Genomic DNA, 20,968 nt, shown 5'->3' with positions numbered 1-20,968 from the left:
TACATTTAATATATGGTTAAGTAAGAATTTTAAATTCTATATCAAATAGGTGAAAACAAACACAAGTTTCAGTTTCAAACATGGAATCTGTTACATATTAATTTCATCTGTTAAAATGATGGTTTCTGTCACTCAGCTGTAAATGTTGATATTTGTACATTTGTTCATCTTTCCTTTTTTGATTTGTTAAGCGCTTTTAGCTGCATTTTGTGCACCAGACTTGCGGTATAAATATTTTTTTATGCCTCAAAATCATTGAATTTGGTCATTTGCATATGATCATATATTCAGTGTTTCCCAATAAATTGGATCCTTGTCTGGGTGAAAAGAAAAAAAACATCTGAAACTCAATTAAGATCATCACAGGAAACTAAACTCGCCATATAAACATTGAAATTAATGATATTTATTAGGGATTGTCACTTTGTGATGCAGCAAATGACAAATAAATATAATAATTTAAAAGGTTAAATAAAAATGACAAATAAATGTCACTGTAAATTTTCTAGGCTGTGTTTATGTAGCTTTGGCACAGGAGTAAAAATCCAACATATCTGAGGTAAGTGACAGTGAGTGGACAATATTCTACTTCTCTCTCAACAGCAAGGAGTGAGTGTTGGAGTGGGTTGGATTATACATCTTCTGAGTGCGTAATTGGGATTAGCTGAGCCCTCCATGCACTGTGAGCAATAATCTGGAGACAAAACCTTCATTCAGGGGAAAAAAGGGAAAAAAAAACCCTGCAATCTCCTCGACCATGAAGCATGAAGCTTAGATAGCAAATGTAGTGTGGATACATGAAGGGGTGGGGGGGTTGGTAGGAATAGTGCACAAAGGGATTTAACAGGCGGCTCTCGCACTTAATCTGACTTCATGAATGAACGAGATGATGAATGGATGAAGAGGAGGATAGACAGGCGGCAACAGGAGGGTTTACTCTCAGGTCATGTGGGTGTGTGTTTCATTGAAGCATCCAATATTCCTGACAGGTACAGGAAAAGGGAAAAGGGTTTATTAGGTTAGCAACTTCTACTGCACACTTTGACTGACAGGACCCATTATTCAGTGAACTAAGATGCATCAAATCGTCAGAAGAAGCCAAAGAAAACTACTGTCTATTATGAGAATAGCCTCCAGAAATGTGGTGAAGGCAAAGCAAATGTATTTCTGCAGCACATTTCATACACGAGATGGCTTCAAAGTGAATGTATTTATGCAACCGCTTTCATACACGAGCAGCCTCAAAGTGCTTTACAGAATTCCAGAAAATGCATTAAAAAGAGAAAGTTGGTATTAGACGTTTAAAAAGAGAGAAATAAAACTTTAGAGAAATCAAAAACTTGAAAAAACGGATACATTTTGGAGGGGTGTAAGCACAAAGCGGATGATAACTGGGTTGAAATGAGTTAAATATCTGCCTCGTGCGAGAAAAAACAGGAAATATGTTTTACACCATGACGATATTATGTTGAGATTAGTGGAGAAGAGACTGAAGATGTTTAGTTTCAGATTGGTTATCATTTCATGCTTTTAGTGGAGAGAGTGCTGAACTGACTGAAAATAGATGGAGAATGGCAGAATTTGGAAAGATAAGTGTTTTAAAAGAAGAGTGAAGGAGGTCGTCAATGTCAAAGTGGAAAAGCATCATTACTAACACCCATTCACACTTGGACTCATGGGACTCTTAACGATGAGGACTAATGAATTACATGTGACTTCAATAACTCCACAGGGTTGACTCACCAACAGTCATCCAGCTGTTGTTAACTTGAGTGTGACCTTCAGACACGTGAGGATGACATACAGTAAAAGTCCCCAAATGGACTTGTTGCAGTTTTTTCTCTCTTTTTTTTTTGCATAACTATCTTTATTTGTTATCATGCTCTCCATCATAGAGTTTTTTTTACTAACCAAGATAAACAATACAGTAATACCCTGATATGCAGGATACATATCCAAGGATAATGTTGCAATTTCATGGTCAGTACCTTAAACCCTAATCAGACCACCAGGGTGACATTATAGTCCTATTAAACTTTTATCTAAGGAGACACATCATGCTTTTTGTGACTTTCTGTTATTTTTATACTGTTATGATGTCAAATGAGTTAAACATGGTTTCAAAATTTTAGGTGAACAAATGTAAAAATGCTCCCTGCAAGTCAAAAGTTGTTGCAAAGTTACCTCTACACTTCCTACTAGGGAGGACATCATAGTGACAGGTACAGTAATGCTTAAAAAACCCATACTCACTTAACCCTTACATGCTATTCCTATTCTGATTCATAATTAGTCTCTACACTAATTCACATTAATACATTCCTCATCAGTCATTAAATATATATTAGATTAATCCATACTGAAGCTGTCAGGGGGGGGGAAATATTAAAAAATGTGTATCAGTTGCACAAAATTTCAAAAAATTATGCATTTTATTTCTTTTTTGTATACTGTGAGTCACATTAGGAAAAGTACAGCTAAAAGAAATGTTCAATATTCATCAATCTGTTTTACAGCTTAAAGTCTGTTTATTAAATTCAGCATCTGTGTTGTTGTTGATTTGTGGAGTCTTTCCCCGCTGAACTAAACTGCATTGACATTTTTCATTTTCATCCAGAGAGACATCACATATTGGAAAATAATACTTTCAGGCCTTTGAGGTGCAGCTTTATCTTTATTAAGTGCAGCATCAGCAATAAAACCATCTGGTTTCATCTACAGATGATCTCAGTGTCTAATAATAGTTATGAAGCAGTGTGCAGGGCTTATGCATTACTTATTTCTTCTTTTTTTTAACAAAGACTCAGCAATATTCTCTCTCTCTCTCTCTCTCTCTCTCTCTCTCTCTCTCTCTCTCTCTCTCTCTCTCTCTCTCTCTCTCTCTCTCTCTCTCTCTCTCTCTCTCACTCACACACACACACACACACACACACACACACACACACACACACACACACACACACACACACTTCTGTTTTCTCAATTTTGAGTCCAATCAGTTTCAATCTCTCCCAAAATGCTGTTTTTTGGTTGTTTTCTGCTTGTCACCACATCTCAGCAACAGCTGGGGGAGCAGAGTCACAAACAAGCTAAAATCAGGGGGAGAAAAAAAAGAGCCAGACACACCAAACTTTAAGAGATTAAAGCAGTGATTTGTACTAACTGTACCCAGGGAAAGGATGGCCTGTACTGGGCAGAATTTTAAGCCGATCTCTATGCAGTACAAAAAAGCTTAATGCAGTAAACAGTGAAGAGATACTCTGAATGTAGGTTAGTTTGGCTGTTAATGTGGGACTGTTATAGGTGGAGATGATACTTCAGGGCCTGTGTGTGTTTTTAACAATGGGCGACGGTCCCTTGAGTATTTTTATGTCACAAGTTTCCTTGAGGGACATCAAAAGTGAGCCAAGCAGTTCCCAGCAGCACGGTTGGTGATTTAGACTTCGCCTCCTGCAGATATGCTTTTTCCTTGGCTCTGACTCAAGTGTGTCTGGCTAATTATAGCAGCCCGCCACCCAGGATCACTTCAGACATCTGGTGTTATGTGCATTTGTTACTCGTCCGCTGCTGTACGGACGGGCTCCTGCTGAACAAAGTTCACTAAGAGACACCACCTTGTTTTTGTTATTTATTCTGAGCTCTCCACTGTTTTCTGCTCGTAACATGACTGAAGGTCACGCAGCTCGATCTCGATCCATCGCTGTCAAATGAGGAAGCTTAGATCTTCAAGTTGTCGAAAATATTTTGGGAGAACAGCTGTGTTTTTCTTAGTTGATCAGTTGGCACAAAATTCATCAACAACATCTTTATAACTGATTATTTGTCATTTATCACTCCTAATATTTGATAGTTCCAGCAACTCAGATGAGAGGATTTTGCTGATTTCACGATTTTTATTGGGAATTTAATATCTTTGTATTTTCAACAATTAAACATTGTCTTATAGGTGACATTATGATGGGAGCTTTATTTCCCTTCTTGATCAATATATTGATTTCTTTTTTAATTAATCTATTCTTTAATCTATAAAATGTCAGAAAACACTGAGGGATGCCCATCACTATTTCTTGTTATATCTGACCAGCATGAGTAGCAAAGTTATATACAGATACATTCATGATGATATAAAATAGCAAAAATGCAAAATGTCTGCTTGTCCCAGCTTCTAAAATGTGAACCTTTACTGCTTTGTAGTGTTTTATGTCATTGTATATCTAATATTGCAATTATATACTGTATTTTGGGTAAAACTTGGAAATAGCAGCTGTCATTCTTCAATATTTTCTAACATTTTACATATTAAACAATGGGTTAATAGAAAAACAGAATATTCAAGAATGAATATAATCATTACTTTCGGTGTAGTTTGTAAAGGTAGAAATTGGTATAAAGTGAGAAAACTAGGTCATAAAACTTTGCAAACCTACTCTCAGCATTTGCAGCACTTAGCTGATGTTTATGGATAATCTGGAGCAAATTAAAATGAGTCAGCAGAATAAGCTTGAATTTCCAGATCAAAAGCAGCAGGTCAGTGTTTGGTCAGAGCCTTCAGGGACAAAGACAAAAAAGAGTAGATAAACAAAAGCTCCAGTCCAGAAGATGAAAAAAAAAAGCTGACATAATTACTGACAGCAGCAGAACTTTGTTTCCACCGTCCAAATGAACCTCGGCTGTGGACAGGAGGAGGAGGAGGAGGAAGAGGAGGAGGAGGACACTGTTCAGTTCAGACTAGCAAACGATCCAGTGGGATTTGGGCTACAGATAATGGACTTAAAGGCAGATCCCTGCAGCATCGCCCCTTTTTTCTCAATGAGCGCTCTAATCACTGAGCCCGCTGATGTGGAAAGTAGCCAGAGGATCACACTTTCTGATTATGCTGGACTGTGATGGTTGCATTGATCGACCGCAGTCAGCTGAATAGCCTGTTGTGGAAAATTCCAACTGGGTTGACCCGGGTTCACGTCATTAGAACCACTTAAAATGTGTATCAAATTAACCTTATGACTGTTTTCCACATATAAATGAGAAAATGCAATGTTCTCAATCAGTGCTCCATCAGATTTGATCATATTATATCATAATTAAAACATTTCATAATTGTAAAATATTTTAAGCATGACTAAAATCATCATCAGTGGTTTGTTTCCTATGTTGGTGATTGAAGCGACGTGTTTTAAATTGATTAAAGCGTGTGTTTGTTGTGGGTTGTTGTTGATTTTGTTTTTGGGTGTTGAGCTGCACATGAGCAACAGCATCAGTAGAAGGGGAGGCGACATGTTTCCATGGTTACAAGCTGTTCACCTGGCTTTTTGGTCTTATAGTACTTTTGCCCTTTGGTTAGAAGTGAAGGATAACCTGCATTTCAGTTCGTGTTTGACAGACACGGAAGAGTAGAGGCCAACTCTCTGTCAGTTATCATTCATCAGTTAGTTGAAGCTTCACAATTACACTGTTAATAACTACAGAGTAACAAGACTAACATTAACATTCTGATTTATGTTATTATATGACACTAACCATGGCATGACAAGCATAGTAAAAAGAGGTTGCATAATTAGTTTTTACTTATCTTCATAGAAACACAATGAATGCTTCAGGAAGTCTTCTGGACTGAACTTTAGAGCCAGAAAATAAGGGACCGCATTCATTACGCTTCCTAGTACAAAGTGTTGCTCCGAGCAATGAAAGTCTTAGAAATGTCTTTTTATAATGTTATGTTAGTATAATTTTCCTCTTACAGTTAAGCCTAGATCCTGGAAAAGTTATTTGCAGAGCATCTTAGCCCTTAAGGTGAAAAAGAGGACTTTTAAGAAGTTTAAGAGTTTCTTAAGCAGGAGGAGAAAATGATGGAAAAACAAAAAAGAAATATGAGAGGTAATATTCTCCAAACGCTGAAAGACTGTAAGTTAATGAAATGCCACAGATTAGATAGTACAGGGATAATGTTTGTGGTCGATACACTCACATCTCCCACCCAGCCCTTTAACGCTATAATACCTGAGCCATGTTCTGCCTGTTAATATCAGATAGAGTAAGTACAAAGTGATCAGCATGGTAAATAAATGTAAGCAAATACATATTACCATTATTATCAGCATGTGAATAGGCTGCTGCACAATTTGGCCTGTGTTTCATCACCTTTTAAAAGGATGAGTTATACTTAGTAACGGGGTCAAACACACCTCCTCACTAAGGTAAAATTTTCCTTGCTCAGAGTTGCTATGAATATTTTCCTAAATCACACCTAGGCTAGAAATGTGTAGGCCAAGTTAGAAGGTCTCTGAGAGTATGTGTGTGAATAAGGTCACAGGACTCCGGGCAAAATGGACTTATTGTAATGATCTGGAACAACGATGGAAATGAGTCTGTGATTGCTCTCTTCCTGACAAACTCTGTTATATTATATTGTTATAATGTGGGTCATAAACCAAATTGCATTTAGAAACCAAAACATCCTGCAGGATTTCAGCACAAGGACAACAGATGCAAAAAGAGCAGCTTAAAGTAGGACTCATGCACTGCATCGAATCCTTTGAATCTAGATATTAGAGAGATAGAGTCCAAAAATGTGGAACTATCATATTAGTACAACCAAAAGTAACTTCAGGACTCATGTACAGTAAGAACATTATAAACAGGGCACTGAACTGTCCTTAAAGTACTCTGACATTGCTTTGTGCAGAGAGGAGTAAACAAAGTATGATAATCTGATAAAAGTCAATGGTGCATTCAGACATGGGAAGAGTTGGTGAAAACATCCACTCGCCCGCCCCACAACTGTCCCTAAAAGTTGTGTAAAAGGATTAAATCCATGAGAGGAAAAAACATCTCTGTTGCCATTAGTCACTATTAATTGATTTTCTCGCTGGAGCCCTTGTGTAGATCAAAAAATGTTCCTGCACAGGCACCATTAAACGCCGGATAGATTGACTCCTGGCAGGAGATGAAGTGTCACTGTGGCCTCGGTTTGAACAACACCCACAGGTAGGACGAGAAACAGACAACCAATTATGAGCCGCAGCAGGACCTCCTCCCTCTAACCTGGCCTGTTGTCAAGCTGCTCGTGCTCAGCCCCCTGCCTCTGTCTGCCTCCTCACATCTACTTCATAATTACTGCCTGTCTGATGGGGTGATAATCACTGCAGCAATCAAATCAGGCTTCAGATCCGCTCCTGTGTTTCTGCTGCTGCTCCATCGCTCTTGTTTCTTGTAGCTGGCCCTCTGATGAGGGGTATGAGAGCAAAATAGGAAGAGATTCAAGCGTAGATCCTGGCCAGCACAAGGGCCTGAGGTATCACCAGTGGTCTCCTCCGAGGAGATTTAGAAAAAAATGGATGTAACACCCAATATGTCTGTGATAATGCAGATTAAATTAACTTTTCTTGTGTTAAATCTGGAACAAAACAGTAAATGTTAACAACCAATAGAGAACCCTCCAGGTACTTTTCCAGAGGGAAGGAAACCTAATTTAAACTCCTGCTGACATTTATAATAAAGCACAAATAACTAAAGTCCAGCCATGGAAGTCTTTTACTCCATTATTTTAGATAAGGATGGTAATTTAGTTTTAAAGACAATCTCATATTATTGTTTGTCCAAGATTTCTGCTTTTAGCTTTCTTTAAAGTCCTCCTCCACCAAAAAAATGTGTTTTTCTTCTTCAGTTGTATATTTGCATTTAGTTTTTTTTGTGCTCATCACTACTATTTTGTTCATCAATGTTGGCCCAGTGTGTAACTCACACAAACTTAAAGCCTGCAGTGCACAAACAATGAGAATGGACTTCCCAGTGTAATTGGAGACAACTTGTGTCCAGCGTTATCTAATGAATACATAGTGTTTTAATCTTTACATGACCATCTCTGTAAATGATAAATGGACTTGGCATTTATATAGTGCCTTTATAGTCTTCAGACCACTCACTGCATTTTTACACTACAAGCCACATTTACCCATTCACTCATTCACTCATCCATTCATACACCTTCAGGAGTAATTTGGAGCTCTGTGTCTTTGCCAAGTAGACTGGAGGAGCCGGGGACCGAATTGCCAATCTTCTGATTAGTGGACGACCTGTTTTACCTCCTGAGCCACAGCTGTAATCATACAATGGTTTTCTTGATGACAAAACCGCTGGCAAGTCATTAACATGGAAATATTTCCCATCTCCACTGTTCATACCATACAGCTTAACATCCATGTGGCATAATCTTAGTATAGAAACTGTGTAAATCCTGGAAATAACTCACACACACACACAAGCTACAGTTCTTATATAAGCAATATGCAAAATCTCACAGTGAAGTCTCCATCGGGTAGATTTGTATGTGTTTACACTGTGGTTAATTGTGTCATTTCCGCAGTTTGTGAAATTGTGCCTGAGGTATCATAGGTATTAACATTTTAGCTTTTACTGCCCAATCAGCATAATTCATTCAAGGATTACTGAATATGTGAACCAACGGAAGAATTAGGTTTGATGCAGCCTTCTCTCATCACCACTATGATTATAATCAGCAGCATTCAAAAGCAATATTCTTCCTGCGTAATTATGTCTAAATCCCAGAATTAAGTTAAATGTCAGAGGAGAAAGAGCTTTTTTTCCCCCCCTCACGCTTGTATCCGAGTGTTTTTCCATCAGCTGAGCCTGTGTGTGAGAGCACAAGATGGATCAGATTAAGTGTGTCAACTGCATGTGGATAAAAGCCCTGCTGTGACCTCAGGATATTTCCACATGCTCAGACGTATCAGTCACTGTTCTGTCAGCATCGCTCCTTGTTCCTCTTGCATGTGACACAAACAAAACTCCTGAATCCTATTCCGTCCCAAAGACTGAGTTTAGCTGGCAAAGTGGAAAAAAACTATGACAAACACTTCATTCCTCCTTGTAAATACTTGATGTGTGTCTGGTATTTTTATGGCCTGGATTTCACAAAGCAAACCAGAAGTGCAATAAAATGTGAGAACAAAACAATCATCACCTCTCGTTAAGGGTAAGAAATCTGTTTAACCATTGCGAAAGATGTTTGAGTAGGCTACAATAAAACTGCTGTTGCTGATTATAAAAAAAAAAAAAAAACTCTTATCACTAATGCTTTTACTTTACATTGTGAAATACTAACATGTTCTTGCTTTGTTCACTCAGGAACAAAACATGTCGATCCGCTTGTACTGCAAACAATAATGAGTAACTGTACTGTATGTTATGAAATCCAAACACAGCATGCAGATGCCAAAGTGAGGCGTCCCGCTGAGTAATGCTGCTGAGGACACAGAGACTCGCATGTGCAGAACACGTTACTCCAAGATAAGAGTTACCTAAGCATCATGACTCCTCCAAAAGAACACTGACTGCGTGTTATTCGGTCATGATGTAGATTTCCCAGAGGGAATGAACACATATGACGCCACGAAGAGAGCCTATAGGTGAGAGTAACTGCAGAGTCATGAAGCTAGTACACTGTGTCGTTAGTAAGGCTATTAGAAAGGGATCTGCCCTCTTTAAATAACCTGGATTTAATCCCTCCTTGGTGCCATTGAGAGAAAAAGACATAGCTACAGCAGGCAAGGTATAGTAGAAGGGGACATGGATGGGTGGAGATGTAATGACACACAGGAGGAGCAGGAGGAGGAGGGGCGGGAGACTGAGAAGCTGACTCAGAGTTGCAGGGAGAGAACATCCTGCATCGGGTGCTGGACGTACAGCACTAAGAGGCTGACTCACAATGCACTGTGGGAAAATCATGTTCTGGAAAACTTCTTAGTGTATGATCCATCTCCTAAATTACAACTGCATACGCAAATGCACCGAATGAACCCTGCTCATATGTCCACACGTGTTTTGTTTGTAAATGCGCTAATAGAAACGTGAAAAGACCCCTTAAACTCTGTCGGACCCTCATATTTGTATAAAATTTATGTTGCAGCCACTAATTGTTTGAATGCACCAAAGTTCAGTTTCACCAAAGCTTATTTGTTAAGTGTGTTCTTAAGTGTTCCACAGATGGATCTAATTAAACAGGTTGTTTTGTATTACTCAACAAGAACAGTCTAAAGCCATGGTAACAGCCCTCTGAGACTTTACTGTGCTCTGAGCTAAATGCTAATGTCAGCATTCAAACATTGACAATGCTCTGGTGGTGGAAAGTAACTTTTTACTTTCACTGAATATTACTTAATAGAAATGTTGAAGTACTTGTGCAATATTTAAATATAAGCTACTTCCACTGCAGTACATTTTAGAGGGAAAGGCACACACTACATTTAGACAAGTTTAGTTACTTGATGTAGATTTGACACAATGAATAATTTGATGTCTTACAAAAAGTAGTGTGTAGTCAGGGTCACATTTAAGATGTCTATGAGTTGTTAACAGCTCCACCAAATAGTGATTTTCCCTCTAAACTTCTTGTATGGTTTAATTTCAATAAATGTTCAAATGCTCCAGTATTTCAGCAAAAATCAAAGAGAGAAAAAGTCCAAAAACTAAAAACAGATTTGTGTATCAGAACCTACTTTTTTTTCTCTTTCCTCTCCCATTAATCATCTCACCACCCCTCACATTTATCTGCTGACCCTTTGGAGGGGCCCCACCCCTAGGTTGGGAACCACGGGACTATACTAGCTAACTGTATAAAGTAGTGTAAACTAGCTCCACCTCCAGCAGCTACAACAGTAACATGCTGCTCTAACACTGATGCTTCACTATTAATAATCTAATGATGTCATGTATAATAATACATCAGTCAGAGGGACCAAACCACTACTTTTACTGTAATATTTTAAGTACATTTTGATGCTAAAATGTTGCACTTTTACATAAGCATGGCTTTAACTTGTCATGGAGTATTAATGCATTGCTGCAGTGGTGCTTTTAACTGAAAACACTAACTGCACCAGAGAATCGTGACTTTGAGGCCCATGACCACGAGGAATGAAGAATTTCACCTCATTCTGGCAGGCAGGGATCAGGTGAAAAGGATTATGTGCTCATTAAACCCAAAGTCTGAATCAAACCTCAATTATCCTCAAACGGCAACATACAAAGCCCCTTAAATCATTGCGTGTTTCATAAGAGTTGCTCGCAGCTACTGTAAACCAGCTGGAGCCTCAGCTGCACCTCGCTTCTCCTAGTGCCTCTGTCACCAATGCAGCATCCAGATCAAACTGAACTTTGGGTGCATGTGGAAGTGCCCCAACACACAGTTTAAACAGAAGGGGCCCTGCCAGTTAAAATTAAATTCAGTAGAGTAGAATGGAAACAGATCTCGCAGATTATTAGATTAGTGGCCATCATGGTATCCATTTATTGTTACTGTTTAAGAAAGCAGCCCAACTGCTCATATTATATTTTTCAACTCATGAATTAAAGAAAAATCAAACAAGAAAACGATTATGGCATTTATTGAGCAAATATACCAACATTTGCATATTCTAGCCTCTCAAATGTGATGATTTCTTACTTTTTTCTGCTTTATATCACTGTCATTTAAAAAGGACCACTTATTGAACAAAACAAGCAATTTCAAGATGTCTCTTTGGGGTCTGAGAACTTGTGATTGGCATTTTTCAGCATTTTCTTACATTTAATTGACCCTAACCCTAACCTGGAGTATTTGAAACAGAAGACAGCTTATTCAAGAATCAAATAATTGCAACCCTATTTACTATTAACCACCACTCTCTCTTTAGTCAGACTGGGGGGCGTCTCCTGCAGCTCTGTGATAGAAATCAGCTGACAGGAGGATACAACACACTTACACATGCTCACAGTCATACAAAGGCAGTATTCACATGCCGACCCAGTATGGTCTAATACCAGTTACATAACTCTCACTTAAGTCTGAAGTTTTAAACAAACCTTTCCACCTGCTTGTTATATATACTGCATGTATATATTGTGAAGCGGCCAAACTAAACGGGGAATTTAAACACACTCAACAGCTGCAATGAAAGTCATTATGTGACCTCAAAGTGATTCTGGGACACGTCTCTAATTGAGGAATTGTTACGTGTGCTTCTCTGCCTGAGGTGATCCTCAGAGCGTCATCTTTAAACAAATCAGAGGGCGATGACGACATTTGGAGCAGTGTTAATGTACTGTCTTCTGGCCCAGAGGCCTTTAGGTAGATTACAACTCTTGTTCTGTCGTTGAGTGGTTTCTAAGATCAGGTTAATCCTCTGGTATCTGCCTCATTCATTCTTACGTCTTTGGCAATTCATCTTCATTCACAATGGCTCTGTTTCAGCTTTAGTTGTTACGGGCAAGGAGTCAAGACTTAAACACATACCTTCATAGCACATATACAGACTCTTTGTCTCCAATTGGACAATGTTTTACCCAGTATGAAAGTAGTCATTGTAATTGTTTTCTTATTAAAGAACAGGGTCACAATTTTTCAAGTCTGTCAGGTCCTGCTCACTGTAATCACGCCTGCTGTTCATATAGAAGATCAATTCATGCTGGACTTGCAATGTGAGTGATGGGGGACAAAATCCAGAGTGCTCCCTCTGTGTAAAAATGTACTTAAAAGATTATTTGAAGCTAATAAGAAGCTTCAGTCCTCCATATGAGTCAAATCAAGTAGATATATTTCACCATTACAGATATGATTTAATCCACTGCAGTGTACAAGAAACAAAGATGTACTTTGACATTAAAAAGACTATAACTGTGGAAGATATGCACTTTATTTGACTGACTGAGACATCGCAAACATCATATTAACCTTTAAATACATTTTTGCCCAACCCTGTATGAACAGGAGGAATGATTACAGTGAGAAAATATCTTTCAGCGTGCTCATTGGAGCACCTGATTGACATTTTCTGGTGACTGAACCACATCTCAAGGTCTTCATAAGTGGATGAGTTTGTTGAAATGCCACCTGCTGACAAAGACCATGAAATGAAGTTAAAAGCTTTTTTTGTCAAATGACATTTAATAAGTCAAGAATAAACCCTGCTGCTCAACTAACTTTTCAATTTGTATTTAAAGCAGTAATAATCAATAATAATCGGTGTATTTGGCAATTAACATACTATTACCTCATAAAGTCTTACAGTATGATGAACATTGTTTCTTTGCCTATTTACACGTCCACCAGTCACAGAGAAAAATTAGCGTTCATTTAGAGTCGTGTTTTTGGTCATCTGACGAATGCAACTCCAATATTCAATTTCCTTCATCTCTGGTTTAGTATCCACAACTCCTGAGGGAGATATCTGGCTCTTTAACAACTATGTGCTTCATCATGTCTATTAGCTTGTCACTGACTTTCTGTTTGGTGCTGGGTAGGTAGCTCACAGTGTGTTTATTGGAGCTTTCTTGCTGAAAACAGTGAGGCTGAACCAAAACAGTAAAGTTGAGGATCATAAAACCAAAACAAAGAGTTGAAAGATGCTAAAACAACGTCATAGAGCTCAGGAGAACTGCAGATTGAACCTATTGACCCCATACTCATTTAATCCACTGTATACAAATATATATTGATCAATTCAGCTTTGATGAATTATTGTAGGATGTGACCGCCCAACCATTGATCATGATCTGTTAAACCTCCGACACTCCCTCTGCAGACATGATCACAGTGGCGGCAGTGGTGCCTACTGTCCCGTCTTATTGAGATATCTTATCTAATTATGAAAGCAAAACAAATTTTTGGAAAAGCATTTTGGTCACTGAGCTATTTTAAGATCTCTGCCCAGAAGCTGGAACGTGATTATCTGATTGTTCAAGTCTGGTAAATCATTTCGAGCGTCGCCTGGTTGGACTGTTTATGCTGTTGTTGGTACTGTACAGACATGTTCATGCAGCAAAACAGACTGTCAGATGTAATCCAGCAGCGTGGTAGAAATAGGATTATTCAAACAGATCAAATTATGATCAATCTGGAGAATATTGTTTGGAGGAGACTTCTGAGATAGCGGGTAAAAGATAAAATGGCTTTGTCTCATTTATATCTACAGCATAGCAGTGATGCTGAAACCACTTCCTGGATCCAATTTTGTTTGTCCAAAATATACAAATTTTCTTCAGGCATTCAGATAAGAGTAGAGCAGCCTGTGTTTTAGTCTAAACACAGACTAAGATTGTCAGTTTTGGGCCTTCATCTGCATGCTAATCATGTCAGCTGGGCAAGTGGTCAGCATCACTGCAGGAAAACAAAGCTGAAATTCATCCTGGACGTCTGCTGGTGGTGCAGGCTACGACAGACGGCCAAGGAGAAGTCTGCTCCTCTATGGCCTGTATTGTTGTACGGCAATGCAGTCTGAGTCATCAACCACGAGAACAGTGAGGAGGACGCTCAACACCCACCACCAACGGCTGTCTACTGGGTTATAAAAGCCCTCCTACATAGAAAGTGTCAGTCATAGCCAAAAAAAGCACTTTTCAATATGAAAAAGGTCATTTTGATAAAAGATTGATGATTGTAAAAAATTCACTTTGTGCTAATAAAATTATAAGTAAATGCCTCATGAATTGCCACTTTAGGACTGAAACTTTCAAGCCAACACTTTCCAGAATCAGGAAGTGAAGCTGGTTGTTTTTGAATGATTTCCTTCCTACTTTTGAATTACTATCACATAAGCCTATTTAAGAACTGTATTACATTATGCTGTACCACTACTGCAAAATGTTGCCAATCTCCATAACTCTCTCACTTCCCCAACCATCACCACTAATGGGCTAAAATAATATTAATAATACAAAATTGAAAAATGTACTCTATGTAACCTATTGCCAGTCACAATGTGGACACACCTAGGCCTACTTCTTCACTTCACTGAGAAAGTGTGTCCAAACTTTTGACAGCTATGTATAAAGTAGACCTACCTGTCAGATTAATATATGACATGTATGTAGGGGGCTGTTTTTAATCATCTCCCAGCCCTTTTTGAATACTATTTGTAATTCTGCTCATCTCATGTTTATTCATATTAAACAGTAACCTGCTTTGTCTCTTTTCTACTCTCTGTAGGCTACTGAACAGCAACTTAAAATGCTATAAGTTACCTTTTTTGCTACTGTAGTCATTTGACTTGCTTTAAACATTTTTCTAAATCGTAGTTATATTTTTTAACATTGTGTCCATGCCATTGCTTATTCAGGTTTAGCAGGACTTCCATCCAAACCTCTGCCAGTAGCGGTGCGTCACTGCCCCCTGCTGGGCGACCCCGTAGATACAGTTAATATACGTCACATCCGGTGGTTAAACTGAGTAGACGACGGTTGGGCGAGGAGGTAGGAGCATCAAATCTGTTTCCATCTATATAAAAATATTAATTTTAGGACTTTTTAAACTTCATCAAATGTTTTATAAGTTACACATTGTGGTAAAATGGCGATTATTTCCGAGAAATGTGGTTTTAAATGATAGAAATAAGAAAAATGTGGGCGCTGGTAGCTGGATCTAAAACATGGTTGCTAAGTTTTCTAATAATCGTTAACTATTGTTTTCTGTCATTTACAGACTGAAGTATTAATGTCTCCAACACCCAAGAACAACATGGAAAGGTGAGTGTCCACATGTTTTTCCTTCTTTTGTGACAATGATCTCTTAGCTCATGTAAACTTACTGGTTGCAAAAAAGTGCATGTTAAGCATGTTAAACTTCCTTTTTATAAACTCTAAAGTGTCCTGTTAAATTAAGTTATTATAATGCTGTGTGCAGACTTCCAGCGAGGCTCAGCCTGTGGTGGCTCTGTCCTTTCCTGTAAAGTCTGCTAGAGAATGTGAGGCTGTTTGAGGCCCTGCTGTGGCTCTTCATGGCAGGGTTATAGGTAAACCTCAGACAGACTGTCTTCAACTATCTAAATGTGTTTCAAGACCAATATTAGTGTGTGCTGTTTCATAATCTCTAAAAATGAACTGGGTTTTTTTTTTAACCAATAAGCTACCTCATGAACAGCAGACCATGTGCCATTAAGAGATGAGTCTCTTAATTTAAACAGCTGATTTGACTACTTATGTTTAGTTTCAACTGGGTCTGCAAGTAATTATCGCTTAATCTGCAAATTATTTCCTTCATTTGATAATTTATCTATAGAATATAAGAAAATAGAGAAAATGCATGTTGTAATTTCCTTAAACTCACGGTGACATCTTCCAATCTGATCAACAGTCTTAATTAATAGTTTACTGTCATGTAAGACAAACACAGATGATTTGTTAAATCATCAAAATTGCTGATGTTTCTATTGATCTATTAAGTGAATTGGTCCAGCTCTGATTGAGCTAGGGCTGAGCAATGTGGGGAAAATTGAAGTCACACTGAATGGTAAAGTTATCATGACTACCTTTTAATTTAATCGGTTGAACTCATTGACATCTTTTTCTGCAAGAGACCCGAGTACAACAGAGTAAAAGAGTATCTGCTTCAAACTATTAATGTAGACTACAAAGCTGCATATCATGTTTTAATACAAGTCTTCAAACTCTCATCCCTTGATGGCTCATCATGTTTGAGGTGAATTTAGTAAAAATCACATGATGTTTAACAAAATATCATTTTACAGGACTGAAGAGATGAAGTCAAAGCCTGCTGTGCTCGGACCACCTGACTGACATCTGCCGGTCATGTTGGAGTTTGACACAATGCTGTAAAATCCAGGTGTGTATTTGTAAAGACTGAATAACATATTACTGTGTTAGCCTGAAAAATGCTGAATGTTTATTAAAAATTCCTCATCATTGACTTGGACCTCGTTTTAGTAGTTTTACATTGAATTATGTTTTAGTTAAGATTGAGTCAAATTGCAATCCCAAAATAGTAATAATAAATGAAATCCTACGTAGTTTCAGCTTCATTGTGATGATAGATAAATAATCTCTGTATAGATCTATCTTGTTGATCAGTAAACTGTTAGTTATGCAGACTTCCAGCGAGGCTCAGCCTGTGGTGGCTCTGTCCTTTCCTGTAAAGTCTGCTAGAGAGATATGAGGCTGTTTGAGGCCCTGCTGTGGCTCTTCATGGCAGGGTTATAGGTAAACCTCAGACAGACTGTCTTCAACTATCTAAATGTGTTTTGAGACTAATTTTAGTGTGTGCTGTTTCATAATCTCTAAAAATGAAGTGGATTTTTTTTTTTTTTTTTTGAACCAAGAAGCTACCACATGACCATGTGCCATTAAGAGATGAGTCTTTTCATTTAAAAAACAAAGGATAAAAACAGCTGATTTCACTACTTATGTGTTCAGCTTCAACTAGGTATGCAAGTAATGATCACTTAATCTGCAAATGATTTCCTTGATTTGATCATTTATCTGTAAGATATAAGAAAATAGAGACAATGCATGTTGTAATTTTGTAAAACTCAAACTGTCTGATCAACAATAGTTTACTGTCATGTAAGACAAACACAAATGATTTGTTAGATTATAAAAATTGCTGATGTTTCTATTGATTAAGTGAATTTGGTCCAGCTCTGAGCTTGGGCTGGGCAGTGTGGGGCAAATTGAATGTTAGAATATTCAGATCATTGTCATTTGCATGGAAATAATCCATGTGAAGAGGTCTACTTGATGTAATTTAGTGGGAGTCACACTGAATGGTAAAGTTATCATGACTACCTTTTAATTTAATCAGTTGAACTCATTGACATCTTTTTCTGCAAGAGACCCGAGTACAACAGAGTAAAAGAGTATCTGCTTCAAACTATTAATGTAGACTACAAAGCTGCATATCATGTTTTAATGCAAGTCTTCAAACTCTCATCCCTTGATGGCTCATCATGTTTGAGGTGAACTTAGTAAAAATCACATGATGTTTAACAAAATATCATTTTACAGGACTGAAGAGATGAAGTCAAAGCCTGCCCTGCTCGGACCACCTGACTGACATCTGCCGGTCATGTTGGAGTTTGACACAATGCTGTAAAATCCAGGTGTGTATTTATAAAGACTGAATAACATATTACTGTGTTAGCATGAAAAATGCTGAATGTTTATTAAAAATTCCTCATCATTGACTTGGACCTCGTTTTAGTAGTTTTACATTGAATTATGTTTTAGTTAAGATTGAGGTTTTTTTGGCTGCTCTCAGACTTAGAAACTAGTTGAAACTGAAAATGAAATCCTATGTAGTTTCAGCTTCATTTTGATGATAGATAAATAATCTCTGTATAGATCTATCTTGTTGATCAGTAAACTGTTAGTCATGCAGACTTCCAGCGAGGCTCAGCCTGTGGTGGCTCTGTCCTTTCCTGTAAAGTCTGCTAGAGAGATATGAGGCTGTTTGAGGCCCTGCTGTGGCTCTTCATGGCAGGGTTATAGGTAAACCTCAGACAGACTGTCTTCAACTATCTAAATGTGTTTTGAGACTAATTTTAGTGTGTGCTGTTTCATACTCTCTAAAAATGAAGTGGATTTTTTTTTTTTTTTTTTTGAACCAAGAAGCTACCACATGACCATGTGCCATTAAGAGATGAGTCTCTTCATTTAAAAAAAGGATTAAAACAGCTGATTTGACTACTTATGTTTAGTTTCAACTAGGTCTGTAAGTAATTATCGCTTAATCTGCAAATGATTTCCTTGATTTACAGGACTGAAGAGATGAAGTCAAACCCTGCTGTGCTCAGACCACCTGACTGACATCTGCCGGTCATGTTGGAGTTTGACACAATGCTGTAAAATCCAGGTTTGTATTTGTAAAGACTGAATAACATATTACTGTGTTAGCATGAAAATTATGTTTTAGTTAAGATTGAGTCAAATTGCAATCCCAATTAATAATAAATCATTTTAATATCAGACTTTGAATATTAGATGAAAATCCTTAAATTCCTTGACTTATTACCTGACACCTAAAACACAATAGATGTTTACAGTTCTCTGCTGCTGTGCTTAAAGTATGAATGTAACTCAGGTTTTGCTCTATAAGTATCTAGTTGTTAGTTATGCAGACTTCCAGCGAGGCTCAGCCTGTGGTGGCTCTGTCCTTTCCTGTAAAGTCTGCTAGAGAGATGTGAGGCTGTTTGAGGCCCTGCTGTGGCTCTTCATGGCAGGGTTATAGGTAAACCTCCAACATTGTCTTCTTAGAACTTAAACCAGACCTGATGGCTCTTGAACTGACCCATAATTCATGGGTTTGCTGCAGTTTTAACAGCAGAGCACAAATGATCAAACATTAATCAATATATATAAAGAGCTGATATGTCAATTAAACGTCATTTATTTAATTATTTGTGTGTTAATCCTTCCAGCTGGTCCTGATGAAAGGAGTCCTCCAGTAACTCTGTGGGTCAACGTTTGATGAAGATGAAGATACTTCTCCACGGCTGTCTGATGGTGCTTCAGACTTTTCAATCGGACACTACTTGAAGTTTCTCCTTTTTTCTTCATTGTCTTTGTTCTCCGCAGAGTTAATCTGAAAGTGGGGAAAAAAGCTTAATTTAAATATCTGTATTTAACCCTGCAGATGAGTTTTGACATGTTTGTACCACTGTGTGTAAAAGTTTAAAAGGAAGAGTAAACATAGATATTTCATTTGATATAACAATGTTAACTGTCACAAAAAGTGTCTTCTGTAATCGTAAAGATGCAACAGTATTTGTGTCTGGGTTTTTGTGATCACAATAACATTTCTGTTACTGGTGAAAATATTTTGTAACATTTGAGGAAAGTGATGTGAAAAAACATGAAATAAACTTAATCCTAAACAAACAGGCTGTGGTTGTAACTTGATTGGCTGCTTTTCAGGGGTTAAAACTTTAAATATATACTGATGTTGTCATTGGATTGTCAGAACTACTACAACATGTTTGCTTGGAGGTATCTGAAGTTTATCCTCAGGAAAACTGTTTTCAAAGTGAGCAAATGTCCCACTTTGTCCTTTTTTTTTTTAAATTTTTATTCAGTATCAAAGATGTAATACTGCTGAAGATCCTTATGAGGGAGATGTTGCTCCACATTTTTCTGAGTACTTTGAAGAAACAAATCTCCACCTTTTTGTACATTGACATACAGATACTGCCAGTGAATATTTAAATGTGTATTCATAGTTTGTTTTTTATGCCATTTAGATTTAGTTAATTACCAGTCTTTAACAGTCAACAATCTTCAGATTATATGCAACTGCACTGATATATCTGGATTAAAAGGAAATGACACAAAACAAAAATCAAGGGATCAATCTGAAATGTTTAAGTCAGATCATCAACTTCCTTATTGCAAGACTCCAAGAGTTCTTCAACCAGCTGCAAACAGTCTGATTGTTTTGTTAAATTGAATGCACTGACTCTTTAATGATATTGACCCATGTGCTAAATACAACTCCTACACACCTTGATATAAATAGAGAATACATTTTTTAAAACACATTCTCATTGAAAATAACTAATCAATGTGAAATGTAGCTTTACATTTACTTTCATGTATTAATGTGTGAATGATCTGTGTATACCTGTAGCGGACATGACGTACTTACTCCCGGTTTCCTCGCGCATCATTGTACCGTGACAGTCCAAGACGTGAAGTTGAGCAGAAGTCAGCTGTCAAGTATGTAAACAACATTACTGACGTTATATATAATGTAGATTCAATAGCTTCAGTCTGTATTTGTTGTAATATAGGTATGTATGTGCGTTTGTAATGGAAATAAGTTAACTCGGTTGTGTTTAGTGAAGTGTTTTTAGGATATGTTTCATCAGTGTTTGTCTTAATTAGCCTACCAACCAATTCGGCTGCTACTTAATAACGTAAAGTGTCCTGTTTGGTCGTTAAATTCGCGGGTCTAATGTGTGATAATTAGAAACGGTGCATTTTATTACGAGCCACAACTTACCTGAAACTAGATTACTTTCACTTTCGATTAAACCATTGCAGTTTCTATAAGTTTCGTGTTGCTCAACATTTGAACGATGTTATAATACTGTTACTTGTCTTCAAAAATATGGATGACAAAAATAATAAAACGTGGGTATTTTTCTTTCTCTTTGCTAACTCTAGTGTTTGCAGCATTGACGCACAG

General features: G+C 37.6%; 1 long non-coding RNA gene and 4 other non-coding genes across 6 annotated transcripts; all 5 read left to right on the top strand.

The window, feature by feature from the left end:
- Window positions 1–15,246: 15,246 nt before the first annotated feature.
- On the top strand, window positions 15,247–19,653 carry LOC128373776 (uncharacterized). Of its 2 annotated transcripts, XR_008322957.1 has the most exons (5): window positions 15,247–15,516; window positions 16,518–16,612; window positions 17,791–17,885; window positions 18,543–18,637; window positions 19,203–19,653. It is a non-coding gene; the product is annotated as an uncharacterized LOC128373776 (long non-coding RNA). The 2 variants fall into 2 exon arrangements; XR_008322958.1 differs by lacking the exons at window positions 18,543–18,637; window positions 19,203–19,653 and adding an exon at window positions 18,709–18,860 and having other exon boundaries at window positions 17,791–18,023.
- Window positions 15,668–15,799, top strand: LOC128374783 (small nucleolar RNA SNORA9). The gene has a single exon (XR_008323039.1). It is a non-coding gene; the product is annotated as a small nucleolar RNA SNORA9 (small nucleolar RNA).
- LOC128374781 (small nucleolar RNA SNORA9) lies at window positions 16,871–17,003 on the top strand. Its single transcript, XR_008323037.1, has one exon. It is a non-coding gene; the product is annotated as a small nucleolar RNA SNORA9 (small nucleolar RNA).
- On the top strand, window positions 18,158–18,290 carry LOC128374780 (small nucleolar RNA SNORA9). The gene has a single exon (XR_008323036.1). It is a non-coding gene; the product is annotated as a small nucleolar RNA SNORA9 (small nucleolar RNA).
- LOC128374784 (small nucleolar RNA SNORA9) lies at window positions 18,897–19,029 on the top strand. Its single transcript, XR_008323040.1, has one exon. It is a non-coding gene; the product is annotated as a small nucleolar RNA SNORA9 (small nucleolar RNA).
- Window positions 19,654–20,968: the final 1,315 nt, after the last annotated feature.

This window comes from Scomber japonicus, chromosome 15 (assembly GCF_027409825.1).
Source record: "Scomber japonicus isolate fScoJap1 chromosome 15, fScoJap1.pri, whole genome shotgun sequence".
Classification (NCBI taxonomy): Eukaryota; Metazoa; Chordata; class Actinopteri; order Scombriformes; family Scombridae; genus Scomber; species Scomber japonicus.
The sequence above is the reverse complement of the archived record's forward strand: the minus strand, read 5'-3'. Positions and strand labels throughout refer to the sequence as shown.